Below are 15876 nucleotides of genomic sequence, written 5' to 3'. Positions count from 1 at the left end.
CCCTTGGGGAATGTTGGTGTAGCAAATATTAAACAGAGCTTGCATCCCCTCATTTCTCAACTAAGGAATATGATACACTCAGTCACAAGAAGGGTAGACCCTTCGAGAGAGCCCTGATTAAAGTTTGCCACCCGCGATCTACAAAGTGGGTAAGTGAGACAGCCTGAGTGTTCATAGCACAGGATGAAAAAGATGAGCGTGTTTATAGCACATGAATTAAGGCTTGACTTTCCTAAAAGCTGTCGCCTTACTAGTAGCAGGAAGCTTAATGTTCTAGGACTTTCTGGTTTTAATTATTTCAATTTATCCATTTGATTTTGACTTTTTCTCTGTTGGGTGCCTGAGTTTCTGGCTTCTATCCATGAGATATGAGCTAAAACATTTGAGAATATCACAAAGATTGCTCTGCCACTCTTCCCACTCTTTCTATTAAGGATCTTGCTGTTGACTATGACACTCTCTTGCAGAAAAAAAATCACTAAAAACTAAACAGGTGATAATGATTTGGTGGGAGGGAGTGGCCATTACGATACCTCCCTTGTAATTTTTGCCTACCACAAACCTCCCTCGTAATTTTTAGGCCATATCAGGATTACATCTGTATTAGTATTGTCATACTTTAAATCATCTCACCCTTCTAATATAAAGAAATATATTTAAATAGAAGCTTATAGTACTTTATAAACAGAAAGCCAAAAATCACTCTCCATAAAGAAGGAAATTTAAAAATCACAATAAAGATAAAATAGCTTGTTAAACTTGAAATGTTAAAAGGATTAAAGGAAAATAATGAAAAGCAAATAACACAGGGCACCTGGGTAGCTCAGTAGGTTAAGAGTCCAACTCTTGATCTCAGCTCAGGTCTTGCTCTCAGGGTTGTGAGTTCAAGTCCTGCATTGGGCTCCATGCCAGTCATGAAGTCTACTCAAAAAAAAAAAAAAAAAAAAAAAGCAAATAACACAACTACTGAAAATTTTAATTTTAAAACACATACCTAGACATCAAGAGATATATATTACATTTGTTAGATAAACATAAGTTCTTTATGTGTTTTTTATTTTTATTTTTTAATTCCTACTTGGAGAGGGTAAAAGAAGGCAGTTTAGCACTAACTATTTAAATGGTAAATGCACATACTCCTTGACCTTGTCATTCTCCTTCTATGGGTTAATCCCATAGACACACTCTATACTTGCCAGATAATGGTACAAAGCTGTTACAGCATTGTTTATATCACAAAAAATCAAAAACAATTAAAACATTGGAGACCCCCAACATGTCCTGTGGGATAAGTGAAAGTCAGTACAACATGATACACAACCATGTAATCAAAGACTATGCAGACTCAGAAAGAATGACACAGATCTTTATATATCAACCTCAATAATCTCCAGGACATATTTGTTAAATGAAAAAAAAAGCAATATGTAGGACAGTGTTTATGGTGAAGGTAAAAGATTTAAAAAGAAACAAATATATTATTTGCCTTTATCTGCATAAAATAAATCTAAGACACAGAATAACATCAGCGCGGACAGAGCTATGTGACCAGGGTGCAGACATAGAAGGGAGATTTTTTCTACTGCACACCTTTTTAAGTTTTGAATTTTGAACTAAAAAATTGTGGTAGGCAGAATGATGACCTTGCTGAAACGTCCATGTCCTAATCCCTGGAAACTGTGAATATATTTTGTTATGTGGCAAGGAGTAATTAGTGTTGTAGATGGAATTTGGGTTGCTAATCAATGACCTTAAAATAAAGAGATTATCCTGGATTATTCAGATATAATCACAAGCGTCCTTAGAGCAAAAGAGGGAGACAGGAGAACAGTTGTCGGAGTCAGAGAGAGAACTGAAGGTTTTAATGCTTCTGCCTTTAAAAAGGGAGGAAGAAGGGGTGCCTGGGTGGCTCAGTCGGTTAAGCATCTGCTTTTGGCTTAGGTCATGATCCCAAGGTCCTGGGATCGAACCTTGTGAACCTTGCATCAGGCTCTCTGCTCAGCAAGGAACCTGCTTCTCCTTCTCCCTCTGCCTGCTGCTCCCCCTACTTGTACACTCTCTCTCTGTCAAATAAATGAATAAAACCTTTAAAAAATGAAGGGGGAGGAAGGGAGCTAAAAGCCAAGAAACGCAGGTAACTTCTAGAAGATGAAAAAAGCAAGTACACAGATTCTCCCTAGAGCCTCCAGAAAGAATGCAGCCCTGAGTACCCCTTGATTTTAGTCCAGTGAGACCCATTTCAGACTTCTGACCTCCATAATGCTAGGATAATATAATCATGTGGTTCTGAGCCAATAGGCTTGTGGTCATTTGTTGCAGCAGCAACAAAGTGTCACTTATTTTAATATATACATACACACATATTTATATATTTAAAATATATAACATAATGGTTAAAAGTTTGGTCTTGAAAGCCAGAATTGTCTGGCATTTAATTATGGCTTCTCTACCTGCACGACCTAGGGCAAGATGCTTAACCTTTTGGGCCTGTTTCATCATCTATAAAACGGAGATAGTAACAGTCGCTTATTTACGGGATAATACCTGCCTCCCAGTGTCATAGGATTAAATGAGTATGTGCACTTCCACAGCACCTTACACAATGAAAATGCTAGTAAATGTTGACTACTATTCTGATTAATGGCCTTCTCTGACTGGATCAGATGCTGAGAAATAATTCCACTTAAAATGATGTAAGCAGAACAAAACAATGTAAATGACTATTCAAAAACAAAAAACCTAAAAAAAAAAAAAAAAAACCTAAATGAACAACAACAAAAAAAAAGTGGTTTCAAGAAACCATCTGAACATATCTCTAGAATCTGCTCTTCTTAAAAAAGGTCCAAAGTTATTTGGTGATATCCTAAAGCGGTGCCTTACAAGTTTCTTTATCAGACCACTTCCAGCTTGACTCATCAGAGGCTTTTTATTAAGTCGTTTAGGTGTCTCTTCCTATTTTCAAATGGGTTAATAACCAAATCTTTCAGGCAATGGCAAAAATCTCAACTCCTCAGACCAGAGCCTCTGCCAGATGGGGCCAGGTTTCCAGCACCGTGACTCTTTGGTCTTGATAGTGGACCACTCATACATATGCCTGCCTAGTAACAGCGCGGACAGGAGTTGACATGAGCACATAGATTCACTTGTAAAGCCAGACCCAGCCAGGCACAGTATCTTACCAAGGGAAAGTTTTCAATGAAAAAGTTCTTTTTATAACTTGAAAGAATGGGGATCCCGGGGTGGCACAGCGGTTTAGCGCCTGCCTTTGGCCCAGGGCGCGATCCTGGAGACCTGGGATAGTGTCCCACGTCGGGCTCCTGGTGCATGGAGCCTGCTTCTGTCTCTGCCTGTGTCTCTCTCTCTCTCTCTGTGACTATCATAAATAAATAAAAAATACCTTTTAAAAAAATAAAATATAACTTGGAAGAATGAAAACTTTTCTCATCCAAAGACAATGAGCTTTCATTTGAAAGGGTGCTTTGTAATCATTACCCGTCTCTTCATATAGCCAAGAGAAAAGGCCAGGGATTTATTTAACTGACTGTTTGGGACATGTTTGACAATTTTATCAGCTTCATTAAGTGCCTGTCTTAAATCTTCATACATATTTTGGAAGACAACTGTTTCTTTGTATATAAGGACACTGAGGAGCTAGAGCTCTGGTGCAACAGCATGAAGGTGGAGACAGTCTTCTGCTGCTGACCAGAGCTTCAGCCACCTTGCCTATCCTAGATTCTCACTTCCAGTCCATACCATGAGGGATCAGTGAGTTGTCCATACAAGATAGCCACGGTTGGCAGCATAAAAATATTTTCCTGGGCTTCTTTACTCAGTTCATAGTTTGCCATACTGACAACCCTACAAGAACACTAGGATTCAGAATATCACTGGGTTTGCTGGTTTGCAGTGACTCATTTCACTGTGTTGTGGTGATAAAAATTGCTCTCTTATATCAACTGCCATTTCAATAGTTATGCTGGACAGGGATATCTTGTCAATCCTTATGTTTACTCTGATCAACTTTGATCATTGTTCTCCACGTGTGTGTGTGTGTGTGTGTGTGTATGTGTGTGTGAGGACTGACAATTTGTCAATAAACTTAGCAGTTCTAGGCTTTGCGATTAAATACAATCCTACACATTTGGTTTCCACAGAGCTTACACTTTTATCTCCTGATACACTGTGTTCTAGTAATAACATTAAGCTATTTTGATAGTTTTTATATGGTATTCTATGTACATTTCAAAATGTTGCTTGATGTTGGATAAATTTATGCCAGAAGTTAGGAGTATCTCTAAAATATGGGATAGGAAGCCCTGGTGGCTCAGAGGTTTAGCACCGCCTTCAGCCCAGGGTGTGATCCTGGAGACCCAGTATCGAGTCCCATGTCAGGCTCCCTGCATGGAGCCTGCTTCTCCCTCTGCCTGTGTCTCTGCCTTTCCCTCTATCTCTCTCTGTGTCTGTCATGAATAAATAAATAAAATCTTTAAATAAAATAAAATAAAATAAAATATGGGATACATGATGGCATCAATTCATTTTTAACGCCAGTCTATTAGTAATCCAGAATTCAAATAATCCCCACTACATCTGCACATGTATATTTTATTGTTTTGTTGTCATTTATCTTGTTTGCATCTGATCTTTGCAACACAAATAGGCAGTTCTGAGATTTATTCACGTGGTGATTAGCCTTGCCTAAAGACAAATGCCTTTTAAAATCCCAATGCCCAAGAAGGCTCCCATGTCCTTCATAATTTCCAGCTGTCTTCAATCACTGATGCACAATGGTTTCAATTGGATTAGAAAAAAATCACATCAGAATCCCAACCCCAGTGCACAATGATGTTTTCTTTACACATTGCAAACTACAAGACTGTCATCTTCCAAAAGGGGTATCTTGATTGATTACTGATTACTTGATTGATTATTAATTATTGTGAAGAACACACAATACATACAGGAGTTCAGTGCTTGAGAATCCATTCTAGAAAATTGCTGTTTTGTTTTCAGGGTTTTTTGGGTTTTTTTACATAGCACTTATAACTTTCTAATGTATTATTTACTAGTGTATTATAGTTATTTTTACGATCTGTCAGGACTTTCTCCCCTCCTCCCACAAATGGAAGCTCTATGAGGTAGGGATTTTTGTCTGTTTAGATTTACAGCTATATCCCCAGCAAGTAAAACACTGCTTGCTACATAGCAGATAGTCAGTATTTGTAGAATAAGGGAATGAATGGACCAGCAGTGCAGACAGAGGATGGGATCCTGAGCATCAGAGACCCAAACTTCTTCTCTCTCAGGTCTGCTGTGCTCAGTGACATCCTTGTCCTTGGCTGGTTCCCTTTGTGGTTACACAATGACTGCCAGAGTCAGTTGGCATTGTCTTGTCCACATCGATGAGGATAGAGAAGACATTTAAGTGGGTCAACTTCAGTCATGCTTCCAGTGCAGGGGGTGACGATATACAAGCAGATAAAGACTTAAACTAATCAGGACCCATCCTCTCTCTGTCAGCCAAGTTGAACAGTTGGAGTCAGTGTCTCCTGAATGTGAAGTGGCCATGTGGAGGCTGATGGACACCTGAAGTAAGGAAGTGGGGGTAGATATGGGTGATGGGAAACAACACTGTCTACTACAACTCTATTGGTTTTTAAAATACTAAGTTTATTTATTTTTATTTATTTATTTATTCATGAGAGACACACAGAGAGAGAGGTAGAGACATAGGCAGTGGGAGAAGCAGGCTCCATGCAGGGAGGCCAATGTGGGACTCGATCCCGGGTCCCCAGGATCACACCCTGGGCCGAAGGCAGGCGCTAAACCACTGAGCCACCCGGACTGCCCAAATACTAAGTACTTGAGAGGGTAAGGAGGAAAAAAATAAATCTTCCTCTCTTCCCTCCATCCCAATTGCCTGAAGTAAGCTTGGTACAGCATTCTATTGAGCATCTATTAAGGGTAGAGCATCAGTGAGAGACATAACACAAGAACGGCCAAGAGCTGGGAATTTGGTAGTTAAGACTGAAGAAATAGGAAAGAAAAATGATGCCACTGTTTTTAACCTGGGTATTGTTTTTTGTTTTTTTGTTTTTTTTTTTCAAAAAAAGTGTTAGAATTTGTTTCTAGAAAGGGTGAGTTTGAGGTGGGAGCCAAGGGTAGGTATCCAATAAGCCACTCATTAGTCATTCAATAAATAAAGACCTACTCTGTGCCAGATACTGCTCAAGGCACTGAGATGCAGCAAGAAACAAATCCTACCCTCATGGAACTTATCTTTTATTGTGGGCAGATAGGTAATTAACAGAATATTAATAAAATATGTAATATAAAAAAAAGAAAAAAATATGTAATATGTCAGGCAGTGATATGTGCTACAGAGAAAAATTAAGCAGGAAAGAGGTTATATGACGTGACCGGGGAGGAGACAGCTGCAGATTTCAATAGAATGACTGAGGAAAGCTTTCTTGAGAAGGTAGTATTTGAATGAAGTTTAGAGATGAGGGAGCAAGCCCACAAACATTGGGGAAGGGGCTCAGTTTTAAAAATGTTAAATTCCAGATTTCCACTTGCAGAACATCTAAGAGCATATCTCCTATAATGAAGTGAAAATACGTAATACAGATATGTAGGCTCGTATTTCATCCAGAGTGGGAGATAATAAGGTGCCCTTTTAAAACCTGGATCCAACCAGAGGGGCTGACCTGAAAGACTGGGGATTTTTTAATTTTTATTTTTAAGATTTTATTTATTTATTCATGAGAGACAGAGAGAGAGAGAGAGAGGCAGAGACACAGGCAGAAGGAGAAGCAGGCTCCATGCAGGGAGCCCAACGCGGGACTCGATCCCAGGTCTCTAGGATCAGGCCCTGGGCTGCAGACCCAGGCTGAGCCACCACTACCCGCTGAGCCACCTGGGCTGCCCTACTGGGGATTTTTTTAAAAAGCAGATTAATAAAGATTGGAGAATTCTTAAACAAAATCTTCCCTGATTGCTTCATTAAATTTAACTTTTAAATGAACTTCTATGAGAAAGTATTACTATGTTCTATAAATTTGGGGGCACTTAGATTTGGTTTATAATGCTGTGTAAATTTTCCCTACCAGCCTCACAGTTTGGTGGGGGAGAGGATGTAATGAAGATATAAAATGAGGGGCAGCCCGGGGTGGCTCAGCGATTTAGCAGCACCTTCAGCCCAGGATCCATTGTTCTGGCAGAGGTTCCAGGAAGAGACCAAGGCTGGAGATGGAGGTTGGGAAGCCAAAGGTGTGGACAGTCTTGATGAAACAAGGGTATGTAGGGTAAGAAAAGATAGGGTGTGACTGGAGCAGGCGCAGATGGGGGATGAGGAGAGCTAGTGCTCTCCAGAGAGGCTAAGGGATTGGGCCAGAAGAGGCATGGGCCAGGCTTGCTTCAGTTGGTCTCAGGAAGATGGCAGCCCCTTGAGGCATTTGCTCTTCTGGACAACACCCTCCTGAGGAACCCTTTCCTCCCCAGACTATGGAGGCCTCGTCTCTCCACTCCCCCCCACCCCACTCCTAAACTCCTTGGTAGAAGCTCTTCTGCGGCTTGATTACTAGATACTGACATTTCCTGGAATTCTGCTGCTGCCCTCTTGTTTTGTACTTGAGCTGAACTTTCCTTAGTTGACTCCATCAAAGCCTATCGTTTTTACTCTGGCTCTTCCTGCTTTGGAAAGAAGGAGAGCGATTGGAAAGAGGAGAGGAAGGTAGGAAGAAAGAAAGAAGTGGAAAAACCTTTTGTAAAGCACTGCCACCTAAGATGCTGCTTCATTAATGTCTTATTTTACTATATTTAAAACTTTTTAGGGATTTGTCCTTTGATTTCTAAGACTCAATGAAATATTGGCATGATAATGCTGTTTATTAATCAGGGCTCAAAATATCTGTGGTATTTCATTTCGTAACCTGGCATTCTCTTGAAACTAAAAAGTACATAAGAAAGTCCACACCTGAGCATGGCCAGGTCTTGGTCCACTTCTCAGACTCTTTTGTTAGGGTGACCACAACCCCCACCTTAGATCTACCCAGGCAAGAAGAGCCCCTGTCTTGTGTCCTGTTCTCTGGGCTGCTTCTCACTGGACAAGGAATCCACAGGGCCAAGGGACCAAACCTGTCCATAGTCCATGCCCTTTGGTAGATCCCAGAATTTCCTGCCCCAGGTGACCCAAACCAACTCTAGGGCCTATGCAGGGCCTCTTTCCTGAGCCAGTCTTCTGGAGCCACTGTGGTGCTCAGGCCTGAGGGTGGCCTGGGGCATGGATTGTAGGTGCATGTGGCTGAAGCTTGGCCCTGTGCTCTGGTGTCAGCCTGTATCCTGAGAGACAACCTCCAGGTGTGCTGCTGAACAGGTTGTGGGAGGGGAAGGGGCCGGGAGGGAGCCCTGAGAGTGCTCCACAATCCAGTGCAAACTTCAAACAGCCTGACAGTTCTGAATTTGATCCTGGACATCCAGGGCATTAGAAAGTTATTTGTCAGGTTAGATAGACAAACTATACTCTAATTAATTGTTCATGGGTTTAATAGTTGGCAGATTCTTACATATGTATGATGTGGGCCTCCATTTGTACTCTTGACCCAGGCTCTGCAAACATTAGAGACACACCAGGTGCTAAGAGTGGCATGTCCATTCTGTAACATCTGTGAGTGTTGCAGTTTGGGACAAGTGATGAAGAGGAGCTACACACGCAGGGTGTGCTACAGGAGCACTTCCTCTGCCCACTCAGGGGCATCGGGAGGAATCTATGCAATTTCATAAACTAATAACTACTGTTTCTGGTGCTTCTCTAACATACAGACCCTTCTCCTCATGTTTCTCAGCAGTGTCTGATATAAAATGGGCTAGCCTAACATCAGACCCAGAAGAAGTTCAAGGATGTGCAAGCAATCCTGACTTAAACTAATCTGACAAAAATATTCTTTAATTCATTGGGAGAGGTTAAAAAGCGTATCAACATATTCTTTGATACGAACATTACATTTCATTGATATATATTATAGTGTGGGTGTTTGGTTATATCAGTGAGTGAAGTCTGTTTTTTAAGAATCTGGGAAGATTTTTGTTTTGTGCTTCTGAGAAAGAGCTTCTGGAGTCATATTCCAGCTTCCTCCCAAAAATAACACTGGTTTAGGGACACTTGGGTGGCTCAGTCGGTTAAGCATCTGACTCTTGATCTCAGCTCAGGTCTTGACCTCAGGGTCATGAGTTTAAGCCCCGTGTTGGGCTCCAACTGGGCCTGAAGCCTACTTAAATAATAATAAAAACACTGATTTAAACTGCCACCTATTCAACCAGCTTTGAAAGCTTTATCTCCAGCCCTGGACACTCTCCTGAGAGGTGCTCCATGCACCCACTTGTCCAGCCAACACCTCTGTCTAGCTGCCCACACTCCCCATGGAGTAGTTTGTATTAGTATTCTGTGGCTGCCATAACAGATTAGCACATATTTGGTGGCTTTAAACAACCAGAGTGGAGTCTCTCACAGCTACGGAGGCCTGAAGTCTGAAGTCAAGGTCTCAGCAAGCCCATGCTCATTCTGAAGGCTCTAGGGGAGGATCCTTCCTTGCCTCTTCCAGCTTCTGGTAGCCCCAGACATTCCTTGGCTTATGGGTGCAAGGAATCCAGTCTCTGGCCTCCATCTTCACATGGCCCTCTCCTCTTGGTATGTTAGTTCTCCCTCTGACTTCTTCTTATAAGAACACCTGTCACTGGATCTAAGGCCCATTCTGAATCTAGGATAATCTTATCTCAAGATCCTTAATTACATCTACAAAAACCCTTCTTCTAAATAAGGTTACATTCAGAGGTTCACAGATTATGATTGGACAAAGGATATGTCCAAGTGGATAACCCACTATTCAACTTGCTACATAATTCATTGTGTTCCATCAAAACCAGTTTCTTTGGCACCTGGGTGGCTCAGTGGTTGCGTGTCTGTCTGCCTTTGGCTCAGGTCATGATCCCAAGGTCCTGGGATCAAGTCCTATATCAGACTCCCCACAGGGAGCCTGCTTCTCCCTCTGCCTGTGTCTCTGCCTCTCTCTGTGTGTCTCTCATGAATAAATAAAATCTTTAAAAACAAAACAAAAACAATTTCTTCTGCTGGCTCTGTCTGAGAGTGGGGAGGAGTGGTACCCATGTTTCCAAAGTTGACATAGGAAGCCATCCTAGACCATCCTCTGCTTTCCCTCTCATATCCAGTCTGTCACCAAGCATTGTCAGTTCGCTCCTATTAGCTCTGGAACCCACCTTCTCCTCTCTGGTGTCCACTGCCACCCTCATTGGCCTTCCTTCTGCTTTTCAAACTCTCACCTCAGGACCTTTGCATGAACTCTTGCCTCTCTCTGGAAGTTTCCATCCCTCTACTTCACAGGCAGGCTTGCTCTTTTCACAGAACTCTCAGGTCAAGTGTTACAGCTTCTGAGGGGCTTCCATCTCCCTCTCTACCCCTTGCCATGTGCCTCAAGTAGCTTCCAGTGATTCTGTCATGTCACTCTGCTTTATTCTTCCTAAACCACACACATACACGATACATTCCACCAGGACAGAGTCTTGTCTGTTACCTCTGCCTCCCTAGTTTCAAAAACAGTGACTTGTGCATGTCTGTTATCTCTACTTACCTCTTCAGACATCAACATGAATCCCTTTACCACCTCTTTTCTCAGAAACCTCTCTCAAGGTCATCAGTTTGCCAGATCCTACTCCAGTGTACCACTTTGCAAACATAGCTTCCTTGTTCTTTCTGTGGTATTTTACACCTGCATTTCCTCCTCCCTGATGCTTTCACCTCCTTGACCCTCTAAGGAGAGTGAATATATCATTTGTCTTCCAAACTGGGCCACTGTTTAAAGTGACAAAGGGCACTAATGAATTATTATGCCAGGCTAACTGTCATATATCAAGACTCTCCCAGGCAAACTCAGACATACAGTCTCCCTCCCTCTAAAACCTCTCTCTCTCTCTCTCTCTCTCTCTCTTTCTCTCTCCCCTCTGGCTGCCTGTCTTCAGACCCCTTTTCATCCATCTGCTCTTTAAATGTGTCCCAGGCCCTCCTCTGTCGCCATGCTACACCATCTCCCTGTGTGACCTTATGATCCGTGACTCAATCCCCATCTGTCTAGTGTCTTGATTCCTACACTCCATGTACAAACCAAACTGCTGACCGAAGTCTCTACCTGGATGCCCTAGAGGCAATTCCACATCAACATCCAGAACCAAACTCATCATCTTCAACCTCAGACATGTTCTCTTCCTGTTGATGAATGGTAAACGGGGGACTACAGAGGAAGAGGTGGTTAAGAGCATAGGTTCTAGAGTTATGGCTGCCTGGGTCCAACACCACATCCTAGCCATGCGTGCTAAGGCCATTATTTAACCTTTCCAGGCCTCAGTTTCTTTACTTGTAAAATGGAGATAAAGGCATCTACTTCATAGGTTGGTTGTGAGGATTCAATGAGACAGTAATGCCAATGGCAAATATTTATATGGCACCACATGAACTGGGCACTTCTGTGTAGCTCCCATGTATTATTTCATTTAATCAGCACAAGGAGCTGAATGAGGTAAGTGCCATTATTTATATTATTATTATTATTATTATTATTATTATTATTATTATTAAAGCTCCAGGTCCACATGGGGCTTAAAGTCACGACCCCAAGATCAAGAGTCAGATGCTCTACCAACTGAGCCAGCCAGGCACCTGGGTAAGTGTCATTATTGTGCCTCCTTTACAGATAAGGAGCCTGAGGCACAGAAAGGTTAAGGAACTTTCTCTGGGTCAGTAACAAAACTGGCCTTCAATGCAGCAAGTCTGATTCAGAGACATTTTCTCAAGCATCTCAGTGTTCTCTGGGTGCAAAGTGCTTAGCACAGTATCCAGCATATAAGTGCTCAGCAAGGGGCACCTGGGTGGCTCAGTCAGGCGTCTGCCTTTGGCTCAGGTCTTGATTGCTGGGGCCCTGGAATCAAGCCCCATGTGTTGGGCTCCTTGCTCAGTGGGGAAGTCTGCTTCTCCCTCTCCCTCTGTCCCTCCCTGCCTCCCGTTTGTGCTCGCTCACTCTCTCATGCTCTCTCTATCAAATAAATACATGAAATATTAAAAAAAAAAAAAAAGAGCTCAGCAAATTATTTCCACTCTCCCTCCAGTCCACCAAACCATCTGCCCAGGAGGAGGAGCCCTTTATTCCTCATCCTTCCTCATACTACATCTATCAAGTCCTGTCAACCACATTTTAAAATGTTATGTGCTTTCCCAGAATTTACTTATTTAATCATTATACTGTAGTCCTAGTTCATTGTCCAACATTTCTTGATATTGAGAAGTCAACTACCAAGGTACCTGTTGTGAATGGAAAGATCCAGAACTCTGCCTCTAGTTTGAGCTTTCCCTTCCAGACCTCGACTCTGCTTGCTTTCTTGGCACCTTGCTGCATTGCCATAAAAACAAGCTCAGCCCCACATGCTGGAGGATGAGAGAATATGTGGAGCTGGGATGAGCCACCCTGGAGGAAGCCATCCTGACCAAGCCAGCAGCTGCCACAGACCCATGAACGGACCTGGCCAGCACCTGAAGAACCACCTAGCTGAACCCAGATCAAACTGCTTAGCTGCAGAAAGGTAAGCTAAATAAGTCATTGTTATTTTCAGCCACTAAATTTTGGAATTGCTCGTTAGACAGGAAAAGCTAACTGATACACTTAGATATTATATTATCTTCGGCTGCTGTAACAAGATGCCACAGGCTGGGTGGCTTAAACAAACAAAATTTGTTTTCTCATGTTTCACTGTGCTAGAAGTCCAAGATCAAGGTGGCAGCAGAGGTGGTTTGTGGTGAGAACTCTCTTCCTGACTTGCAGATGGCACCTTCTTGCTGTGTCTTCACATGACCTTTACTTGGTATGAGCCCAGAAAGAAGACAGAGATCTCTGGTGACTCTCCCTCTTCTTATAAGGACATCAGTCCTATCAGATTAGGGCCCTGCACACATAGCCTTATTCACCCATTACCTCCTAGTGGCCCCATCTCTGTATACAGTCACTCTGGGGGTTGGGCTTCGACATATGAATTTGGGGGGCACACAGTTCAGCTCATAACAGGTATCAATAATCAAGGAGAAGTGGAGCTGCTAAGATCACTTGAAAGGAGCATGAAAGGGCAGGGGAGACTCATAAACTAGGGACAAACTCAGGGCACCAATAGCATCCTGGGGCTGGCAGAGGATGAGGAGACTGAGGTGGATGGAGGAGGGAAGATAGAGGAAGTATCAGGAGAAGCAAGTGAGTGCTCAGGAGGCACTAAAGCCAAGCCTTGCACAAGAAAAGAAAGGATCAACAAAGTCAAGTGCAGTAAGCAGAATTCAGGGACTGAGCGGTGCCCACTGGTCTCAGCTAGGTCCTTGGTGATGGTGCCAGATGTCAGAACCATGGTAGGGCAGATGCCCCAGCAGGACAGACCGAGGGGCAAAAGGGAGATAAGGAAGTGAGTGAACCAATAAAGAAAGCTTCTGAGAAGTGTGGAAGAGAAGAAAGAGAAATCTGGAACACAGCATCAAGAAGAGGTTTCTAAGATGGAGGGACTTGTGCATTTTTATGGGCCAAGAGCAATGAGCAAGAAGCAGGGAGAGGATCATGATGATGGAACAAGGTCTGGAGGGGGCGGCAGTGGGGGGAGAAGGAAACAGGAGGTATACTTCATTAGCATTTGCAACCGGCCAGGACTGTACCCAACCATCTGTGGGGTTTATCTCGTTGGATCCTTCCATCAACTCCATGAAGCAGAGGCAAGTATTATCCCATTTCACAGACGAGGAAGCTGAGGCACTGAGGAGATTAAGGGACCTGCTCAAGATCACACAGCCAGTGAGTGACACAAGTGGGATTTGAACCTTAGAGACCTGACTTCGTAGGCTGGGGGAGTCTGACCTGGATTTTGGCCCGCTTCTAAAATGAACAGGAAAGCAGTAGGGATGGTGGTAGCAGAATCAGTAGGGAGCAAGAATGTGATGGGGATCGTGTGTCCCCAGTGGCCTCCGTTTTGTTTTCCCGCAGTAGACAAGGAGCTAGGCGTTAGGCCTGGTCGGGAGGCTGCGGCCACCGGGCTCGGGCGCGGGCGGGGAGGCTGGGTCCGGAGAGGGGGGGAGGGGCACACGGGGTGCGCCACGGGGACGCGGGGGACACGGGGGACACGGGCCGGCTGCCTGGGAGGGGCGGGTCCCCGCAGGCAGGCAGGCAGCCCCGGGCAGCCCTGCGGTGTCCTCGGGCCCAGGGAGGGCCTCGGACTGCGGCGGGAGGGCGGGGGGGGGGGGGGGGGGGGGGGGGGGGGGGGGGGGGGCAGCCAGCCCGGCGGGAGGCAGAGAGGGAGAGCAAGGGAGGTGGAAATGCAGGTGTGAGTGCTGGGGCGGGGGGGGGGGGGGGGGGGGGGGGGGGGGGGGGGGACACCTCAAGGTCTGAGCTGTCCCCGCATCTAGGGCCGGCCCCGGAGGCCCGGCAGAGGTTACACACCGTCTCTCACACCCAAGGTCCTGCGGCCACAGCGGAATTGTCTCCCACCTTCCCCTTCGTCCTCGGAACAGAGACCTCCGAGGGGCTGACAAAGGGGAAGCCTCAGGAACTGCCCCAATGGCATTTCCTTCCCGTGTGCCAGGCACAGCCCAAAGAGCCACCCAGGAGTGACACCAGGAGTGGGTTATCTGGGGCGCCTGCGGGCTCAGTCGGCTAAGCGTCTGCCTTCGGCTCAGGTCATGATCCCAGGGTTCTGGGATCGAGCCCCATCAGGGCTCCTGATCAGTGGAGAGTCTGCTTCCCCCTCTCACCTGCCCCCCCACACACATGTTTTCTCTCTCTCTCTCTCTCTTTCTTGCTCTATCTCAAATAAATAAATAAAATCTTTTTTAAAAAAAGGAGTGTATTATCTATAGGTCTGGGTATCTCCCATGGCTGAGGGGCTTTTCAGGGAAAGAAACAGTGGAGAATGGGGTAGGATGATTGAAAATAGGAGAAACATGTTCACTTTATCCAACCAATATTTTTTGAGCTCCAGTATGTGCCAGGCAATATCTAAACATGGCAGGTAATGTAATCTTCTGTGGCATTTCCCAAAGCATTCTCTGGGATGGTAACAGTGTCCCTTTTAAAACGGGGCTGGGAATCAGGGAAATACAAATCAAAACCACAATGAGATACCACCTCACACCAGTGAGAATGGGGAACATTAACAAGACAGGAAACAACAAATGTTGGAGAGGATGTGGAAAAAGGGGAACCCTCTTGCACTGTTGGTGGGAATGTGAACTGGTGCAGCCACTCTGGAAAACTGTGTGGAGGTTCCTCAAAGAGTTAAAAATAGACCTGCCCTAGACCCAGCAATTGCACTGTTGGGGATTTACCCCAAAGATACAGATGCAGTGAAACGCCGGGACACCTGCACCCCGATGTTTCTAGCAGCAATGTCCACAATAGCCAAACTGTGGAAGGAGCCTCGGGGTCCATCGAAAGATGATGGATAAAGAAGATGTGGTCTATGTATACAATGGAATATTACTCAACCATTAGAAACGACAAATACCCACCATTTGCTTCGAGGTGGATGGAACTGGAGGGTATTATGCTGAGTGAAATAAGTCAATCGGAGAAGGTCAAACATTATTATGTTCTCATTCATTTGGGGAATATAAAAATTAATGAAAGGGAATAAAGGGAAAGGAGTGAAAATATCAGTGAGGGTGACAAAACATGAGAGACACCTAACTCTGGGAAATGAAAGGGAGGTGGGCGGGGGTGGGGTGACTTGGTGATGGGCACTGAGGGGGGCACTTGGTGGGATAAGCACTGGGTGTTATGCTATATGTTGGCA

At 44.4% G+C, this 15876-nt stretch overlaps 1 long non-coding RNA gene across 1 annotated transcript; it reads left to right on the top strand.

Moving 5' to 3' along the window:
* Nucleotides 1-12080: 12080 nt before the first annotated feature.
* Nucleotides 12081-14878, top strand: LOC140595051 (uncharacterized). Its single transcript, XR_011996447.1, has 4 exons — nt 12081-12642; nt 12819-12921; nt 13740-13883; nt 14543-14878. It is a non-coding gene; the product is annotated as an uncharacterized lncRNA (long non-coding RNA).
* The last annotated feature ends 998 nt before the right edge of the window (nt 14879-15876 follow it).

Source organism: Vulpes vulpes, chromosome 13, assembly GCF_048418805.1.
Source record: "Vulpes vulpes isolate BD-2025 chromosome 13, VulVul3, whole genome shotgun sequence".
Classification (NCBI taxonomy): domain Eukaryota; kingdom Metazoa; phylum Chordata; class Mammalia; order Carnivora; family Canidae; genus Vulpes; species Vulpes vulpes.
The sequence above is the reverse complement of the archived record's forward strand: the minus strand, read 5'-3'. Positions and strand labels throughout refer to the sequence as shown.